We start from the raw sequence: 21,327 nt of genomic DNA, 5'->3' as shown, positions 1-21,327 counted from the left end.
TAAAATGACTACTAAAGGAGCAAGGGAAAAATCAAAGACCCAAATGCAAAAAAAGAAATACCAAAAACAAAAAAGAGGTTTAAATGGGTTAAAGTAAAAAAAATGAAAAAAAAAAAGATTTATTTTAATCAGTTTTATTTTAAAAAAAGAATATAACAACTAAACCATTGGATAATTTGATTTAAAAAAGAATGGAATTAAATAACTAGTATCAGAAATGGAAAGGGGAAATGTACAATTAGTGAAAAATCATAAAGAAATTATTGAGAGTAATTTTGCCTTCAAAAATGACAATTTAAGTGAAATGGATATTTACAAAAATAAATGTCTCAGATTAACAGAAGAGGAAATAAAATGATTAAATAGCCTTCTCTTAGAAAGAAGCGAATAAGGCCATAGGTTAGTTTCCTAAGGGAAGAATGACAAAACCTACAATAACCAGATAATAGAACCAGATGGATTTACAAACTAATTCAAGCAACCATTTAAAGAACAATTAATTCCATAACTATATAAGTTGTTTGAAAAGACAGGTTAAGAAGGATTGATACAAAACTCTATCCATTCACAAATTGGGTTTTGATATCTAAACCTGGTAGAAAAAAAATAATCAGAAAGGAAATGATGGACCAATCTCCATAAAGAATATTAATGCATTTTTTAAAAAAGACAATACTAACAAATACAGTAATTTATTTTTTAAAGAAAGGAGGTAAATAGATTGTTAGAAAAACCTAGATATGACACACTCATGGAGGACATTGAATGAGTTTGAATTTTATTTTTTTGTAGTACATGGCACTTACACAAAAATTGACCATGTACTAAGGCATAAAAACTTAATGATCAATTACAGAAAGGCAGAAATAGTGAATACATCTTTCTCAGATCATAATACAATAAAAAGATATGCAATATTGGACCAGGGATATATAGAAAATAATTGGAAACTAACTTCCTTTTAAAGAATGAGTGGATCAAGCAACAAATTAGAGAAAGAATTAATTATTTCATCCTAGATAATGACAATAATGAAACAACATACTAAAACTCATGGGATACACTCAAGGTGACTATATATATAATATGTTTTTTTTGTTTTTTTGCAAGGGAAATGGGGTTAATTGGCTTGTCCAAGGCCACACAGCTAGGTATTATTAAGTGTCTGAGGCCGGATATGAACTCAGGTACTCCTGCCTCCAGAGCTGATGTTCTATCCACTGTGCCACCTAGCCACCCTGGATATATTATATCTCTAAATTCTTACATGATTAAATTAGAGAAAGAGGAAATCAATTAACTAAATATGCAACTAAAAAATTAGAGAGAGAACAAATACAGTAATTTAACATAAACATCATACAACAAAACAAGGCTGTATTTGCATCTGTATAATTTTAGAAAAAATAAACTACTTTCAATATCAATAACACAATATTAAAACACTATAATTATATCAGTTGATGCTGATAAAATTTTTTTTGACAAAAACACAAATTTCCCTTTATAAAGCACCAAATGACAGAATCAAGTTTGTGGAGAAAAACTAGGAATTTTCTTTTGTTGTTGTTTTTTTTAAAATGAATATTTAATTTGTTTCCCAATTTTATACAATAGTAGTATCTACCAATCATTTTTTGGGGATATTTTGAATTTTGCAATTTCCCTCCCTTTCCTCCCTTCCCTCCCCCCTCCCCCTAACAGATGGAAATCTGATAGTTTTTACTTTGTTTCCATGATATCCTATAAATCAATATTGTATGTGTTGAATGGAAAAATATATCCTTCAAGTAGAAAAAAATATTAGGGATAGCAAAATTATGTAATACTTAAGACAATTTTATTTAATTCAGAAGAGTGGTATTTTGTCTTCATTCAAGCTCCACAGATCTTTCTTTGGCTACTGATAGTAATCTCCATCTCAGATCCCCGCCAAATTGTCCCTGACTATTGCACTGATGAAATGCACAAATCCATCAAGTTTGATCATCACTGTATTTCTATTGGTAAGGTATACAATGTGCTTCTAGTTCTGCTCATCTCAGTATCAATTCAAGCAAATCTTTACAAGCTTCTCTGAAATCCCCCTCCTGATTACTAGTAGAACAATAGTGTTCCATCACATACTTATACTACAATTTGTTTAGCCATTCCCCAGTTGATCAACATTCCCTCGATTTTCCAGTTCTTTGCTACTACAAACAGATCTTATGAGTATGTTTTTACATAAGAAGGTTTTATTCTATTTCATGTTCTCATCAGGATATAAACTCAATTAATGGTATTGTTGGATCAAAGAGAATGCACATTTTTATTGCCCTTTGGGTATAGTTCCAAATTTTTCTCCAGAAAGGTTGGGTCAGTTCACAGCTCCACCAAAAATGCATTTATGTCTTAGATTCCCACATCCCTCCCAACATTGGTCATCATCTTTTCTGGTCATATTAGCCAATTTGAGAGGTGTGAGGTGATACCTTATAGGTGCTTTAATTTGCATTTCTCTAATCAGTAATGATTTAGAGCAATTTTTCATATGACTATAGATAACTTTGATTTTCTCATCTGAAAATTGCCTTTGCATGGCCTTTCACAATTTGTCAATTGGAGAAAAGCTAATTTTTTTTTATAAATTTGATTCATTTCTCTATATATTTTAGAAATGAGTCCCTTGACAGAAACACTAGTTGTAAAAGTTGCTTTCCAATTTACTATATTTCTTTGATCTTGGCAAGATTAGTTTTGTTTGTGTAAAATCTTTGTAATGTAATGTAATCAAAATTATCCAGTTTATTTTTATAATGTTATCTGTCTCTTCCGTGGTCATAAACTGCTCCCTTTCCCATAGATGTGACAGAAAAAAAAACCTATTTCTTGTTCTTATAGTTTGCTTATAACATTGTCTTTTATGTATAAATCCTGCACCCATTTTGATTTTATCTTGGTGTAGGGTGTGAGATGTTGGTCTAATCCTAGTTTCTACCATACTATCTTCCAATTTCCCCAGTACTTTTTATTGAAGAGTGAGTTCTTATCACAGAAGTTGGATTCTGAGTTTATTAAACAACAGATTACTATAATCATTTTGTGCTGTCTTTTTTTGCACCTACTCAATTCCACTGATCCACCACTATATTTCTTAGCTAGAACCAGACAATTTTGATAACTGATGTTTTATAATATAATTTTAGTACTGGTAAGGTTGACCTGCATTCATTTGCATTTTTTCATTAAATTACTAGATATTCTTGACATTATGTCTATCCATTTTAATTTAGTTAAAATTTTTTTCAAACTCACTAAAGTTATTTTTGGAACCTTGATTGTTATGGCATTAAATAAGTAGTTTAATTTAGGTAAAATTGCCATTTTTATTATATTGGCTTGACCTTTCCATGAGGAGTTGATATTTAGATCTGATTTTATTTATGTGAAAATAATTTTAGAGTTTTCAAAATTATCTGAGTCTGCCTTGGGCAGGTAGACTTCCAAGTATTTTATGTTGTCTGAAATTGTTTTAAATGCAATTTTTCTTTCTAACTTTTTTCTGTCTTGTAACATATAGAAATGCTGAGGATTTATTTGGTTTATTTCTATCCTGCTTTTTGGTTAAAGTTGCTAATTGTTTCCAGTAATTTCTTAAAAGATTTTTTTTTTGGGGGGGTTCTTTAGGTATACCATCATGTCATCTGCAAAGAGTGAGAATTTTATTTCTTCCAGCCCAATTATAATTCCTTCAATTTCTTTTTCTTTTCTTATTGCTGAACCTAACATTTCTAATGCAATATTGTATAGTAGTGGTGATAACATTCTTGTTTCACCCCTGATCTTACCGAGAATGCTTCTTATTCCTATTGCATATAATGCTCATTGTTTCAAATAAATGGTTTGCCATCTTAAGGAACAATCTATTTATGACTATACTCTCTAGTGTTTTAGTCGAAATGAGTGCTGTATTTTGTCAAAGACTTGAAAAGCATCTAGTGAGATAATCATGTGATTTCTGTTGGATTTCTTATTGATACAGTCTATTATTGACAGTTTTCCTAATATTGAACCAATCCTGCATTGCTGGAATAAATCTTTCTTGGATGTATTATCTTAGAGATAATTTGCTGTAATGACTTTGTTAATATTTTATTTGAGATTTTTGTATTCATATTCATTAGGGAAATTGGTCTATAATTTTCTTTCTCTGTTTTGAAGCTTCCTGATTTGGGTATTAGCATCATATTTGTGTCATAGAAGGAATTACGTAGGATTCTGTCTTCACCTATTTTTCCAAAAATAGAAGTGAATACAATTTTTATAGAACTGGAACCAATTGGTCTTTGAATATTTGATAGAACTCACTTGTGAATGTATATGGCCATAGAGATTTTTTTTTCCAAGGAAGTTCATTGATGGCTTCTGGAATTTCTTTTTCTGACATAAGGTTATTTAGGAATCTAATTTATTCTTCATCTAGCTGGGACAATTTTTTTTGTAAATATTCATCCATTTCATTTAGATTATCAAATTTATTGGCATACAATTGGGAAAATGATTACAAATGATTACTTTAATTTCCTTATTGGTGGTGATTTCTCTTTTTTCATTTTTGTAACAAATAATTAGGTTTTCTTCTTTCTTTTTTAATCAAATTAACCAAAGGTTATCTATTTTATTGCTTTTTTTAATAAAACCAACTCTTGGTTTTATTTTTTACTTCAATAGATTTCTTGTTTAGATTTTATTAAATTATTTGTTAATTTTTAGAATTTTTGACTTGGTATTTAATTAGTGTTTTTAAGTTTTTATTTCCCTAATTTTTTAGTTGCATGTCGAGTTCATTGATTTCCTCTTTCTCTATTTTTTTCATATAAGCATTTAGAGATATCATATATTACTTAGTAACTGCTTTGGCTGTATTGCACAATTGTTGTCATTGTCTTGGTTGAAATCATTAATTCTTCCTATGATTTGTGGCTTGATCCACTCATTATTTAAAATGTGATAATTTAGTTTCCAATTAGTGTTAAGTCTATCATTCAATGGCCCATTATTGCTCATGAGTTTTATTCCATTAAAGTCTGAGGAGGAAGTATTCAATTTCCTGCCTTTCTGCACTTGATCATGTGGTTTTTATATCCTAGTACATGGTCAATTTTTGTGTATGTGCCATGTACTGCAGAAAAAAAATGGTATATTGCTTTCAAACCCAGTTCAATTTTCTCCAAAGGTCTCCAAAGGACATGATGTCTAAATTTTCTAACATTCTATTTATCTTCTTAACTTCCTTCTTACTTATTTTATAGTTAGATTATTCTAATTCTAAGAGAGGGACGTTGAGATCTCCCACCAGTAGAGAATATTGCTGACCATGTCTTCCTGTAACTCATTCATCTTCTCTAAGAATTTTGATACTATATCATTTGGTTCATTGAAATTGCTTCACTTTCTATGGTATCTTTTAGGAGAATATAGCTTCCTTCCTTATCTCTTTTAATGAGTTCTATTTTGCAGCTGCTTTGTCTGAGATAAAGTTTGCTACCCCTGCCATTTTCACTTTAGTCAAAGGGTAATTTATTCTGCTCCAGCCTTTTACATTTACTCTGTATGTATCTCTATGCTTCAAATGCATTTCTTGTAAACATTGTATTGGATAACTCTGTTTTGTTATTCCACTCTGCTATCTATTTGTGTTTTATGGGAGAGTTCATCCCATTCACCTTCAAAGTTATAATTAATAACTCTTTATTTCCCTCCATGTTAACTTTCCTCTGTTTGTACTTTTTCTTTTTTTTCACCTTATCCCTATTTCCCAGTATTTTGCTTCTGAATACCACCTCCTTCATTGTTTGCCTCCTTCCAATCGACCCCCTCATATTTTATCCCTTTTCTCTTTGCCCCTTCTTCTTTTGCTTCCTTTTTTCAGTTCCTCTTTTTCTCCCCCACTTCCCCCTCTTAATACTTGAAGCATAAGATAAGTTTTTAAACTCAACTGAGTCTGTGTGTGTTAATTTCTCTTTGAGCCAAATCTGATTCAGGCTGCTCTCACCTCTTCCCTTCTTCCACTCTACTGCAATAGGCCCTTTGCACCTTTTCATGAAAAATAACTCAAACAATCTTCTCCTTTCATCTGTCTCTTTACTTGTACCCCCTTTTGAAGGAGATATTATTTTTAAATCACAGTCATGGACAAGTCATGAATGTCCATTACTTCTGGCTAAGTATATTCTTAGGAACTCTTAAGGAGCTACTACTCTCAAGAGTTATGAGAATCTTTCTCCAAGATGGGGATATAGCCAGTTTCATCTTACTGGATATTAGCTTTTTGGTTTTCCCTTTTTTTTTTAACTTTTCATGTATCTCTTGGATCTCCTATTTGAAGAGCAAATTTAAAGTTTAGCTTTGGACTTTTCATCAGGAAAAGTTGAAAATATCCATCTTTTTTTCCCTGGAAGTGATAATTCAGATTTGCTGGAAAGTCAATTCTTGTCTGCATTCCAAGCTTCCTTAGTCTCTGGAATATCATATACCCAGCCCATTGGTCCCTAAATGTTAATGTAGTCAGGTCTTGTGTAATCTTTACTGAGGCTCCTTGGTATTTCAATTGTTTCCTTCTGGTCTCTTGCAGGATTTTCTCCTTTATCTGATTGTTCTAGAGTTTGCCTACAATATTCGTAGGTGTTTTCATTTTGGGATCACTTTCAGGAGGGGATTGATGTATTATTTTTAATTTTTATTTTAAGGCAATGGGGTTAAATGATTTGCCCAAGGTCACACAGCTAGGTGGTTTTAAGTGTTTGAGCCTGGATATGAATTCAGGACCTCCTGACTTCAGGGCAAATACTCTAACCTCTGTGTCACCTAGGTGCCCTGATAAATTCTTTCACTAAATATTTTACCCTTTGGTTCCAGGATATCAGGGCAATTCTCCTTCACTATATCCTGAAGCATGGAGACCAGTATTTTTTTTCTCTTCAAGGTTATCAGGAAGTCCTATGATTCTTATGTTATCTCTCTTGGATCTATTTTCCGGGTCTGTAGTTTTGGCAATAAGGCATTTAACATTTTCTTCTATTTTACATTAAAAAAAATTAAAACAGATTTTCATTGTTTCATGATGTCCTTAGTTTCACAGATTCCAATCTGCTATTTAGAGAAGAGTTTTCTTCATTTGTCTTTTTCATCTCCTTTTTTGATTGGTAAATTCTATTTTTGAAGTTGTCCTTTTCCATTTGCCCAATAGTGTTTTTGGAGAAATATTTTCTTTTTCCACTTGTTCAATTTTATTTTATTTGGTTTTTTTTTGTTTGTTATTTTTAGGTTTTTGCAAGGCAAATGGGGTTAAGTGGCTTGCCCAAGGCCACATGGCTAGGTAATTATTAAGTGTCTGAGACCGGATTTGAAACCAGGTACTCCTGACTCCAGGGCTGGTGCTTTATCCACTGTGCCACCTAGCCACCCCTCAATTTTATTTTAAAATAATTTATTTTCATGTTGCAAGATGTTAATTTTCTCTTGTTTTTTTTCTTTTCCCAATTTTGTCCATTTGTTTTTCAAATTCCTGCCTAATCTCTTCTAAGAAATCTTTCTGGGACAAAACTCACACTCTTTGCAGATGACATGATGGTATACCCAGAGAATCCCAAGAAATCATCCAAAAAACTATTGGAAACAATTAGCAATTTTGGCAAAGTTGTAAGATATAAAATAAACTCTCATAAATCCTCAACTTTTCTATATATGACTAGCAAGATACAGCAGGAAGAGCTAGAAAGAGAAATCACATTCAAAACAGCCTCAGACAATATAAATTACCTGGGAGTCTATTTGTCAAGGCAGACTCAGAAACTTTTTTTTAAAACAATTATAAAACACTTCTTACACAAATAAAATCAGACTTAAATAACTAGGCATACATCAACTATTCATGGATAGGTTGAGCTAATAAAATAAAAATGACAATTCTACCAAAACTAAACTACCTATTTAGTGCCCTACCAATCAAAATTCCAAATAATTACTTTAATGAGTTAGAAAAAGTTGTATGTAAATCCATATGGAGAAATAAAAAGAATTTCCAGGGATTCAATGAAAAAAGTGCAAAAGAAGATGACTTAGCCTTACCTGATCTAAATTACAAAACATCAGTCATCAAAACTATCTGGTATTGGCTAAGAAATAGAGTGGTGGACCAGTGGAATAGACTAGGTGAAATAGCAGGAAATTATTATAGTAATCTGCTGTTTGATAAACCGAAAGAGTCCAGCTATTGGGATAAAAACTTTCTCTTCACTAAAAACAGCTGGGAAAATTAGAAGTTAGTGTGGAAGAAATTAAGATTAGACCAATTCCTCACACCCTATACCAAGATAAGATCCAAATGGATACAGGATCTTGACATAAAAAACAATATTATAAGAAAACTAGAAGATCAAGGAGTAGTTTACCTAACATCTATGAAAAGGGAAGTAGTTTATGACAAAGGACGAGATGGAGAACATCACTAAAACAAACTAGATAATATTGATTAGATTAAATTAAAAAGCTTTTGCACAGATAAAACCACTGTAACCATGATCAAAAAAATGTAGCAAACTGGGAAACAATCTTTACAACTAATGTTTCTGACAAAAGACTCATTTATAAAATATACAGAGAAACGGGTCAAATTTTTTTTAAAAAGCCATTCCTCAACTGACAAATGGTTAAAGGACATGCAAAGCCAATTCACACATGAGGAGATCAAAGCAATCCATAGTCACATGAAAAATTGCTCTAAATCATTACTTATTGGAGAAATGCAAATTAAAGCTTCTCTGAGGTACCACCTCACACCTCTCAGACTGGCCAATATTACCAGAAACAGTAATGATCATTGTTGGAAGGGTTGTGTGAAATCTGGGACACTATTACACTGTTGGTGGAGCTGTGAACTCATCCAAACTTTCTGGAGAGAAATTTGGAACTACGCCCAAAGGGCAACAAAAATGAGCATACCCTTTGACCCAGAAATACCACTACTGGGTTTATAGCCTGAAGAGATGATGAAAAAGGGTAAAAACATCACTGGGACAAAAATATTGAGAGCAGCCATGTTTGTGGTGGCAAAGAATCGAAAATCAAGTAAATTGTCCTTCAGTTGGGGAATGGCTTAGCAAAATATGGTATATGTATGCCACAGAACACTAGTGTTCTGTTAGAAACTAGGAGGGATGGGAATTCAGGGAAGCCTGGAGGTATTTGCACGAACTGATGCTGAGTGAGATGAGCAGAACCAGAAAAACATTGTACACCCTAACAGCAACATGGGGGCGATGATCAACCTTGATGGACTTGCTCGTTCCATCACTGTAAAAATCAGGGGCAATTTGAGGCTATCTGAAATGGAAAATACCATCTGTATCCAGAGAAAGAACTGTGGAGCTTGAACAAAGACCAAGGACTATTACCTTTAATTTAGGGAAAAAACTGATATCTTATTTTCTGATCTTGCTATCTCTTGCACATTATGTTTCTTCCTTAAGGATATGATTTTTCTCTCATCACAATCAATTTGGATCAATGTATACCATAAAAACAATGAAAAGACTGGCAAATTACTTCCTGTGGGGTGGGGAAGGGAATTAAGATTAGGGGAACCTATATAAAAAGCAAATAAAATATTTTAATAGAAAAAAAAAGATATCTTTCTGGGTTGGGGACCAATTCACATTCTCCTCTGAGCTGGGATTTTTACCTTCAGAGTAATATTCAATGGGCATGGCTTTCCACTGGTCTTTCTTTATTTTGGCCCTTTCATTTGGGTCTTGTTTCAGGGGAGGGGCTGGTTGACTGTCTTTCAATTTTGAGATCCCTAGAGGCCTTGCTCCCTGGGCTTAGGAACTCCAAGATGGCTGGCCAGTAGAGGATGTCAGAAGCTTTCTCTGGATTGTCTGTGATATTGATTAGTGGACCACTCCCTATGCCTGTAGGGTGTGTGTGTGTGTGGGGGGGGTGGGGGCTTGCAGTGGCAGGATCAGCTGTTCCCTTGGGTTAGACAGCTAATCAACTTTATCAGCAATTAGCTTGGGGAGATCTGCTGCCATACCTGGCTTTGGGGACAAAGTGTAAACACCTGGGGGTTGGTCCTGTGGTTGTTCTCAAGATAGTCATGAACTTCTATTGGAATGGGTGGAAGTGGAACACAGCTGGAAATATAAGACTCAGCTGAAAACAGGGGTTTGTGACCTGAGTCTTCCAGACCAACCAAGCTGACCCAATGGATATCTGGGCAGCTGCACTAGGAGCTCTCACTTATTCCCACCACGCACACACAGCAACTGCTTCCCCTGTTGTTCTCAGGACAGTCCCTTTGCCTCACCCCACCACCTCTGTGCTGGCTTTCTGATCTCTGCAGCAACTAACCAATGCTCCCCTGTGGCAGACCTTGTTGGTAGGGCTTCTTCTCCACTGGTTTTTCCAGGGTTCTGTGGATCCAAAATCTGTTAAGAGGATTGCTTCATGTTAGTTCTAAGGGAAAAGCCAGAAATCCATAAGTCCAGGAATTTTCTTAAACCCTCTTGGTTTTTCTTTATTTTTTATTTTTTTTCAGACAATAAGGTATCTGGTTTTTTTCCTAAATTATAGGGAATAGTCATTGAACTTTGTTCAAACTCCATATCTCCTTATCTGGATACAGATGGCACTCTCCTTGCAGACAGCCAAAAATTGTTCCTAATTGTTGCACTGATGGAATGAGTGAGTCCTTCAAGGTTGAACATCATCCCCATGTTGCGGTTAGGGTATAACAGTGTTTTTCTGGTTCTGCTCATCTCACTCAGCATCAGTTTATGGAAATCCCTCCGGCTTCCCTGAAATCCTGTCCCTCCTGGTTTTTAATAGAACAATAGTGTTCCATAACATAAATATACCACAGTTTGCTAAGCCATTCCTCAATTGAAGGACATTTACTTGATTTCCGATTCTTTGCCACCATGAACAGGGCTGCTATAAATATTTTTGTAGAAGTGAGGTTTATACCCTTTTTCATGATCTCTTCAGGGTATAGACCCAGTAGTAGTATTGCTGGGTCAAAGCGTATGCTCCTTTTTGTTGGCCTTTGGGTGTAGTTATGAATTTCTCTCCAGAAAGGTTGGATGAGTTCACAGCTCCACCAACAGTGTAATAGTGTCCCAGATTTCCCACAATCCTTCCAACAAGGATCATTATCCTTTCTGGTCATATTGGCCAGTCTGAGAGGTGTGAGGTGGTACCTCAGAGAAGCTTTAATTTGCATTTCTCTAATAATTAATGATTTAGAGCAATTTTTCATATGGCTATGGATTGCTTTGATCTCCTCACCTGTAAATTGCCTTTGCATATCCTTTGACCATTTGTCAATTGGGGAATGGCTTTTTGCTTTAAAAATATGACTCAGTTCTCTGTATATTTTAGAAATGAGTCCTTTGTCAGAATCATTAGTTGTAAGATTGTTTCCCAATTTACTTCATTTCTTTTGATCTTGGTTACAGTGGTTTTATCTGTGCAAAAGCTTTTTTAATTTAATTTAATCAAAAACATCTAATTGGTTTTTGGTGATGTTCTCCAACTCTTCCTTAGTCACAAACTGCTCCCCTTTCCATAGATCTGACAGGTAAACTAGTCCTTGATCTTCTAATTTGCTTATAGTATTGTTGTTTATGTCTAAATCCTGTAACCATTTGTATCTTCTCTTGGTAAAGGGTGTTAGGTGTTGGTCTGTTCTAGGTTTCTTCCATACTAACTTCAATTTTTCCAGCAGTTTTTATCAAAGAGAGAGTTTTTATCCCAATAGCTGGACTCTTTGGGTTTAACAAACAGCAGATTACTATAATCACCTACTTCTTTTGCACCTAGTCTATTCCACTGGTCCACCACTCTATTTCTTAGCCAATACCAAACAGTTTCGATGACTGATGTTTTATAATATAATTTTAGATTAGGTAGGGCTAAGCCCCCTTCTTTGGCACTTTTATCATTAAATTCCTGGGAATTCTTGACTTCCTATTGCTCCATATGAATTTACTTACTTTTTTTTTCTAACTCATTAAAGTAATTGTTTGGAATTTTGATTGGTAGGGCACTAAACAGGTAGTTTAGTTTTGGTATAATTGTCATTTTACTTTATTAGCTCTAGCTATACATGAGCATTTGATTTTTGTTCAGTTATTTAAATCTGATTTAATTTTTGAGAAGTGTTTTATAATCATTTTCAAAAAGTTTCTGAGTCTGTCTTGACAAATAGAATCCCTCCTGGGTTTTCTTAAAAAATAACATTAATTGTGAGTCTAAATACATTCTTGAGCAACAATCCACAAAAGAACAGAGAGGAGCATTATCTAGGAAACTGCGTTTTTGGTGGAATGGGAGTATGCACAGAGAAGGGAAGTGAAATCCAGGGGCACGGGCAGCAGGGAATGCAGTGGACCAGTTGGGAGTGCTCAGCTTTCCTATGAAATAATTGCATCAGAGGCTCCTGGAGGCCCAGGTCTGCAGGTCTATTGAGACTCATGCCAGTTGGGAGGGCTCCAATTAATGTATCCCAGAACCTCTGTTCAACTAGCACAAATTGGATGGACAGTCCATCCCAGTGAACAAGTTTGCTAGCATTCTCAAAATTGATGGTCCATGGACCAAGCTGCTGACATTCTCAAAATGGAAAGCTCAGTCCAGTGAGCAAGTCTCTGGGGTTCTCAGTGCAGTATGATAGTGAGTTTGCCCCTAGGCCAACAGAAGAATCTTGGGACAACACCCAGTAATGAAACTCAAAATGAGTAATAAAAATGAGAGAAAAGCTGAGATGATAGAAAGTTACATTAGAGATAAGGATGGGCAAAACACAATCTCAGAAGTTCCTTGCAGAAAAAACATTAATGTGAAACTGCAGAAGAGAATATGAATTAGTCTCTAGCCCAAAAAGGATTTTTAAAAAGATTTTAAAAATCAAAAGCAAAGATTTAGAAAAGAAATGCAAGTGAAATTTAATATCTTGCAAAAAGAAGCACAAAAATTGGCTGAATAAATCCTTTAAAAATACAATTGAATAAAAAATAACATCAGAAAAATAGAAAACAAATAGAAAAAAGATAACAGCTATTTTAAAAACAGAATTAACCAAATTGAAAAGGAGATGTGAAAACTAACTGAAAAAAAATAATTTCCTGAAGAATAAACTGAGGGAAGTTGAGATTAATGACTTTATATGAGACATTCTGAATCAGTACAGCAAAATAAAAAAAAATGGAAAAAAAGAAGAAAATGTGATATTACTCACTGGAAAAAGAACACACTTCGAACGAAGATCCAAGAGTGATCATTTATATTTGATTGGACTACTGGTAATCCCTGATCAGAAAAGAAACCTGGACATCTTTCCAGAAATCATCAAGGTAAACTGATGGATATTCTAAAACCAGAGGACAACATAATGATTAAAGAATCCATCAGTCACCTCCTGAAATGAATCCCCAAATGAAAGCACTAAGAAATATTATAGACAAATTCCAGAATTATAGGATAAAGGGAAAAATATTGCAGGCAGTCAGATAGAAGCAACTCAAATACCAAGGACTACAACCAGAATTACACAAGACTGTAGGACCAACCTTACAGGATTGAAGGACCTGGCATATGATATTCTGGAGGGCAAACGAGCTTGGATTTCAACGAAGAATCAACCAGTCAACAAAATTGAGCAGACACTTTCAGGGGAAAAGATGGACATTTAACAAAATAGGTAACTTTCAAATTTTCCTGATGAAAATAACAGAGCTAAATAGAAATTTGATATGCAAACAGGAGACTCAATAACACAGTACAAGGGAAAAGAAAAAAATAATATTGTTCAATCTGGTTGATGGGGTGATGATTCTCATGAATGTTGAGAAATGGATCCCGATTAGGTGAGTGTAATTAGACTGAAAGTATGTACCTAAGTTGATTTGATTGAATAATTTAAAAAAAATTAAGACACTTTACTGAGATGGGAGGGAGGAGAAGGCAGAATGGGGGTAATAACATCACAGGAAGAGGCTCAAAAGACCCATTACAAAAGAGGGAAAGAGTGTAGGGGATAAGAATTGCTGGAATTTTATCTTCATCAGATTTGCTTCAAAGAGGGAATAATACATACCCTCACAGCTGTCTTTAGAAATTTATTTTATTCTTTAGACATTAATAGGAGAAAAGTAGGAATCAAAGGAGAGACTGACAGAAGGGAGCAAAAGACAGAGGGAGGAAAGAAAAAAGGGAAAGAGTAAAGGAAAGAAAAGATACTGATAGATAGAAGAGGGGCAGAATATAGGAACAACATTCAGAAGCAAAACACATGTGAGGAGAAAGAAATGTACAGAGGGGAAATAAATTGGAGGGCAATAAAGAGTTAATAATTATAACTTTGAAGTTGAATGGCACACTATTCCATAAAACAGAAGCAGATAACAGTTTAGGTTAAAATAAGAATTTTACAACATTTTATTTACAAAGACAAATTTGAAGCAGAAAGATACACACAAAGAGAAAAAGTAAAAGGCTGGAACAGAAGATATATTTCAGTTGAAGAAAATAAATGAAGGGGTAGTGATCCTGATCTCAGACAATGCAAAAGCAAAATTAGATCTCATGAAAAAAGGATAAGAAAGTAAATTCCATCTTTCCCATATGTACTATAGGTAATGAAGTAGTATCAACGTTATACATAGCTGCACCAAGTATTATAGCATGCAACTTCTTAGAGGAGAAGCCAAATGAGTTACAGTAATACAGAGACAGCAAAACTATATTAGTAGAGGGACCTCAGTCTCCCTCTCTAAGTATTAAATTAATTTAATCACAATAAAAAAGAAACCAAAAAGGAAGTTAAGTACAAGAATACAATCTTAGAAAAGTTAGATGTGATAGATCTCTGAAGAAAAGTGAATGGGAACAGGAAGAAATGTAACTCTCTGAAGTGCATGGTACCTAAACAAAAATTAAACATGTTTTAGGATATTAAAGGCCTCACAATGCTCTGGAGAACATAATTTTCATATCATTATGCAACAAAAATCAAGTTTAATAAAGGGTCATGAAAAAGAGAGACTAACACCCTAAATAAAAACTAAATAATTTAATTTTAAAGAATTAGTGGATCAAAGGGCAGCTAGGTGATTCAGTGGATAGAACACCAGCCCTGGAGTCAGGAGGACCTGAATTCAAATCTAGACTCAGACACTTAGTAATTACCTAGCTTTGTGACCTTGGGAAATACCTTACCCCAATACCTTACCCCACTACCCCCCAAAACAAAAACAAACAAAAAACACAAAAAAAAAGAATTAGTGGATCAAACAACAAATCATAGAAAGAATTAATAATTTTATTCCAGACAATAGTAGCAATTAGGTAACATCCCCAAAATTTGGGATACAGTTAAAGCAGTTAATTGGGGAAATTTTATATCTCTAAATGCAAGCATAAAATAGTACTTGTAGACAACATAAAATACTGGGAAGTTTACTCTCTGCCAAGGCAGTTTCAGAAATTATATGAAAACAACTACTAAACACTTTTCACATAAATATAATCAGATCTAGATAATGACAATTCTATATGGCACTCATTAAGTGCCATACCAATCAAATTTCCAAAAATTACTGAGCTAGGAAAAATAGTAACTAAATTCATATGGAAGAACAAAAGATCAAGAATATCAAGGGAATTAATGAAAAAAAATGCAAAGAAAAGTGACCTATCCATACCAGATTGAAAATCATTTAATTACACATCAGTCATCAAAACTGTTTGATACTGACTAAGAAGTAGATCAGTGGAGTAGATTAGGTGCTAAAGAACCAGTAGTAAATGATTATAGTAATCTGCTGTTTGATAAGCCCAAAGACTCCAGATTCTGGGATAAGAATTCACTCTGATAAAAACAGCTGACAAAACTGGTAGAAAATATGACAGAATAGTGCTAGGACAACATCTCATGCTCTTTACCAAGATAAGGTCAAAATGGGTACAGGATTTAGACATAAAAGATGATGTCACAAGCCAATTAGAAGACCAAGAAATAGTTTATCTGTCAGATCTATGGAAAGGAGAGCAGTCTATGACCAAAAGAAGAGCTAGAGAATATTATAAAAGACAACATGGATAATTTTTATGACATTAAATTAAAAGAATTTACACAAAAATGAAAAAGGTGAATTAAGCACCAATAGAGGAGGAAATTAAATAATTTGGAGCTATTTTGTCCAACCATTTGCAATGAAATCGTACAAACTAAGTGAAGCAGATGAATATTTACAAAAAAGGCAATAAGATACCCAGATTAATAGAAAAAGGAATTAAATACTTATATAACCATACATTAGAAAAAGAAATTGAACAAGTCATAAGTGAACTTCCTAAGGAAAATTAAATCTCAATGATCAGATGGCTTCATAAGTGAATTCTACCAAACATTTAAAGAACAATTAATCTAATTTTATATAAAATATTTGATAAAATATATAAAAAAGATGTTCTGCAAAATTCCTTCTATGACACCAATATGCTGCTGATATCTAAACCAGGGAGAGTTAAAATAGTGAAAGAAAATTAAAGATCAGGCTTCTTAAAGAATATGCATGTATATATATAAATATATATACATATAAATATTTATATGTGTGTGTGTGTGTGTGTGTGTGTGTGTGTGTGTGCAAAATCCTTAAATAAAATGTTAGCAAAGCAATTTCAGCAAGTAATCACTAGGGATAATATACTGTGATCAGGTAGGAGTTATACCAGTAATGCAGGGTTGGTTCAATATTACTCAGAATAATTGACTATATCAATAACAAAACCAACAGAAATCTTATGATCATTTAAAGAAATGCTGAAAATCTTTTGACAAAATACAGTAACCATTCTTATTAAAAAAAACACTAGAAACTATAGGAATAAATGGAGCTTTCCTTAAAATGATAAGTAGTATGCAATGGGGATAAGTTAAATGCATTCCTTATAAGATCAGGTCTGAAGCAGAGATGTGCATTATCACCATTATACTTCAATATTGTATTAGAAATGTTAACTTTAGCAATAAGAGAAGAAACATAAATTGAAGTCATTAGAATAAGTAATGAAGAAACAAAACTCTCCCTCTTTGTATTTGAAATTACACATCAGTCATCAAAACTGTTTGATACTGTTTGAAAATCCTAGAAAATCAACTAAAATTCTAAAAAACTAACGAAAGAGAAATTCGATTCAATGTAACACCAATTGACATAAAATACCTGGCATACCTGCCAACACAAACTCAGAAAGTATATGAAAACAATTTCAAAATACTTTTTTACAAAAAATTAAATGACCTAAATAATTGGACAAGTATCAGTTGCTTATGGTAGGCCAAGTTAATATAATGAATATGCCAATTCTATCTAAATTACGTTAACTTATTCACTAGCACATCAATCAAACTACCAAAAATTATTTCACTGATTAGTAAAAATAACAAAATTCTTTTGGAGTAAGCAAATATCAAGAAAATTAATGAAAAAATGAAATTAATGAAAAAAATTCAAGGTGTTCTACCTGTGTCATATCTATTTTATAAATCAGTAGTCATCAAAACTCTTTGGTGGGGGCAGCTAGGTGGCGCAGTGGATAGAGCATCTGTCCTGGAGGCAGGAAGACCTGAGTTCAAACTTGACCTCAGACTCTTTATAATTACCTAGCTGTGTGACCTTGGACAAATCATTTAACCCCAATTGGATTACAAAAAGAAAAGAAAACAAGACAAAAAAAGTAAAAAGCTCTCTTTGGTACAGTGAAGAAATAATGGTGAATCGCTGAATAAGATTAGGCACAAAAACAAAACCTAGTAAATTTCTATAGTAATTACTGAGATAAACCTAAAGCCTTCAGCTTTTGCAATAACTCACTCTTTAACAAAAAATTGCTGAAAAAATCAGACTATAATATGGCACAAATTCAGCATAGATATCTCACACCATACACCAAGATAAGGTTGAAATGGTGTCACAATTTAGACATAAAACGATGATATAATAAGGAGAACAAGGATAGTTTACTTGTCAAATCTATCGAAAGGGAAGAAGTTTGTCACTGAAGAAGAGATAGAGAAAATTATAAAATACAAAATGGAAAATTTTGATTACATTAAACTGAATTTTTTGCACTAATGAAACTAATGCAACTAAGATTAGTAGGAATGAAATAAATTAATAAACAATTTTTACAACTAATGTCTCTGATAAAAATTCATTTCTAAAATATATAGAGAAATGAGACATTCCCTAACTGATAAATGGTTAACAGATATTAGATGATGAAATTAAAATTATCTTAGATGATGAAATTAAAACTACCTATAGCCATTGTAAAAAATGCTACAAATCATTGTTGATTTAAGAATGCAAATAATAGTAATAAAAATCCTCATCAGATTAACAAATATGCCAAAAAAAGAAAATACATTGTGGGTGGAGTTTTGAAGTGATCATCTTTTCTGGAGAATAATTTGGATCTATGCCCAAAGAGCAATAATACTGTGCATACCTTTTGATCTAGCAATAACATGACTAGGTCTGCATCCAAAAGAGATCAAAAGAAAGGGTATAAAATCCACATGAATAAAACTATTTTTTGGCAATTCTATTTATAGTGGCAAAGGATTGGAAAATGAGAGAAAATACACATCAATTGGGGAATGACTGAACAAATTGCAGTATATGAATGTAACTAATCACTCATGGTCTATAAGAATTCATGAGGGGGATTTCAGAAAAATCTGGAAAGATTTTCATAAAGTAATGTAGAGTGAAGTGAGCAGAATCAGAAGAACACAGTACATATTACAGTAAAATAATGTGATGATCAACTATGATAGACTTGTTCATCACAACAGTACAATTATTAAAGACAATTTAAAGGATATGGATGGAAAAATACCATCCACATCCAGAAAAAGAACTATGAAGTCTGAATGGAGATGAAAGCTTATTTCTTTGCAATTTTTATAATTTTGTTTATATTTTTGTTTATTTTTCCTTATGTTTTTTTGTTCCAATTCTATTTTGAGAACATGATTCATATGGAAATTTGTATAACATGGTCATACATGCATAAGCTATATTAGATTACTATCTGTCAAAGTGAAGGGAGAGGGAAGTGAAGGAGGGAGAAACATGTAAAACTCAAAACTACAAAAATGCTGAAAAATTTCTTTGCATGAAGTTGGAAAAATAAATAAATTTATTTAAAAACAATATAAGTCACAGTATTAAAACATACTTTTCTTAAAATAAGTTACATTTATTTATTTATTTGAAGTGCTATTCTTTTTTTTTCAAGAAAGATTTTATTTATTTTGAGTTTTACATTTTTCCCCTAATTTTGCTTCCCCCCCCCACAGAAAGCAATTTGCCAGTCTTTACATTGTTTCCATGGTACACATTGATCCAAATTAAATGTGATGAGAGAGAAATCATATGCTTAAGGAAGAAAAAAATAAAGCATAAGAGATAGCAAGATTACATAATAAGATATCAGCCCCCCCCCCCAATTAAAGATAATAGTCCTTGGTCTTTATTCAAACTCCACAATTCTTTTTCTGGATACAGATGTTATTCTCCATCACAGATAAGCCCCAAATTGTCCCTGATTGTTGTACTGATGGAATGAGCAAGTCCATCAAGTTTGATAATTGTCCCCATGTTGCTGGTAGGGTTCACATTGTTTCTCTGGTTCTGCTCATCTTGCTCAGCATCAGTTCATTCAAATCCCTCCATGCTTCCCTGAATTCCTATCACTCCTGGTTTCTAATAGAATAATAGTGTTCCCTCCCGGAGGCAGCCCCAGGGCGGTGGGAGCCATGGCTCATAGCAGTAGGGGAGTTTCCTGACCTGTTACACCCCAGGGAACATCAGGCACAACTTGGGGGAACAGTGGGGGACCTCTACCAGAGTGAGCATGAAGCCCAGCCCTCAGGGCACACAGCCAGCAGTTTGGGACCAAATCCAGGAACAGGAAGCAGAAGCTGCTAAGCAGAAGCCCCCAGGGCATGAGCATGCTGAAACTAGGGAGGGAGTGGAGAGAAACTGCTGAGCTCTGTCCTCTGTCCCTGGAACAGGACTCGGGGCTTCTGACCACATTCAGATCCTGATTGCAGTCTAGGCCCCCCATAGAACAGCAGGGCCCTTCCACATCAGCTCTGTGGCAGGGGGTGTGTGCTTGTTGTCATTCACAAACCAAGAAACTCATACACTCAAAAGCTCAGGAAGCACCCCCAAACCAGTCACAGGCTGGGGAAATGAATAAACAGAAAAAAAAGAGGAACACCATTGACAAATACTTTGCCTGTGATCCCAGGAAGGATCAAAACACTCAATCTGAAGATGAGGAAACACAAGCTCCTGCATCTAAAGACTCCAAGAAAAACAGAAACTGGGCTCAGGCTATGACAGAGCTCAAAAAAGACTTTGAAAATCAAGTGAGGGAGATAGAAGGAAAAATTAGGAAAATAAATGAGAGAGATGCAGGAAAAACATGAAAATGAAGTCAGCAGCTTAGTCAAGGAGATCCAAAAAAATGCTGAAGAAAATATGCTCAAAACTAGCATAAGTCAAATGTATAAAATAGTTCAAAAAGTTATTGAGGAGAAGAATGCTTTAAAAAGCAGAATAGGCTAGATGGAAAAGGAAATAAGAAAGTTTTCTGAGGAAAACAAATCCTTCAGACAAAGAATAGAACTGAGGGAGATTGTTGATTTTATGAGAAATCAGGACACAATACTTCAAAACCAAAACAATGAAAAATTAGAAAAAATGTGAAACATCTCATTGAAAAAACAACTGATATGGAAAACAGATTTAGGAAAGATAATTTAAAAATTATTGGAATACCTGAAAGTCATGATGAGGAAAAGGGCCTTGACATCATTTTCAAAAAATTACAGGAAATTTGCCCTGATATCTTAGAAGCAGAGGGCAAAATAGAAATGGAGAGAATCCACCAATCTCCCTGAGAAAGAGATCCAAAAAAGACAACGCCCAGGAATATTATAGCCAAGTTCCAGAACTCCCAAGTCAACAAGAAAATATTACAAGCAGCCAGAAGCACACAATTCAAATATCATGGAGCTGCAGTCAGGATCACATAAGACTTAGCAGCAACTACATTAAAAGCTCGTAGGGCTTGCAATATAATATTCCGGAAAGCAAAATAGTTTAGGATGCAGCCAAGAATCAACTACCCAACAAATTGAATGTCCTCTTCCAGGGAAAAAGATGGACTTTCAATGAACCAGGGAATTTCAAATGTTTCTGC

Source organism: Macrotis lagotis, chromosome 3 (assembly GCF_037893015.1).
Source record: "Macrotis lagotis isolate mMagLag1 chromosome 3, bilby.v1.9.chrom.fasta, whole genome shotgun sequence".
In the NCBI taxonomy this organism is placed as follows: Eukaryota; Metazoa; Chordata; class Mammalia; order Peramelemorphia; family Peramelidae; genus Macrotis; species Macrotis lagotis.
Note: the sequence above shows the minus strand (reverse complement) of the source record.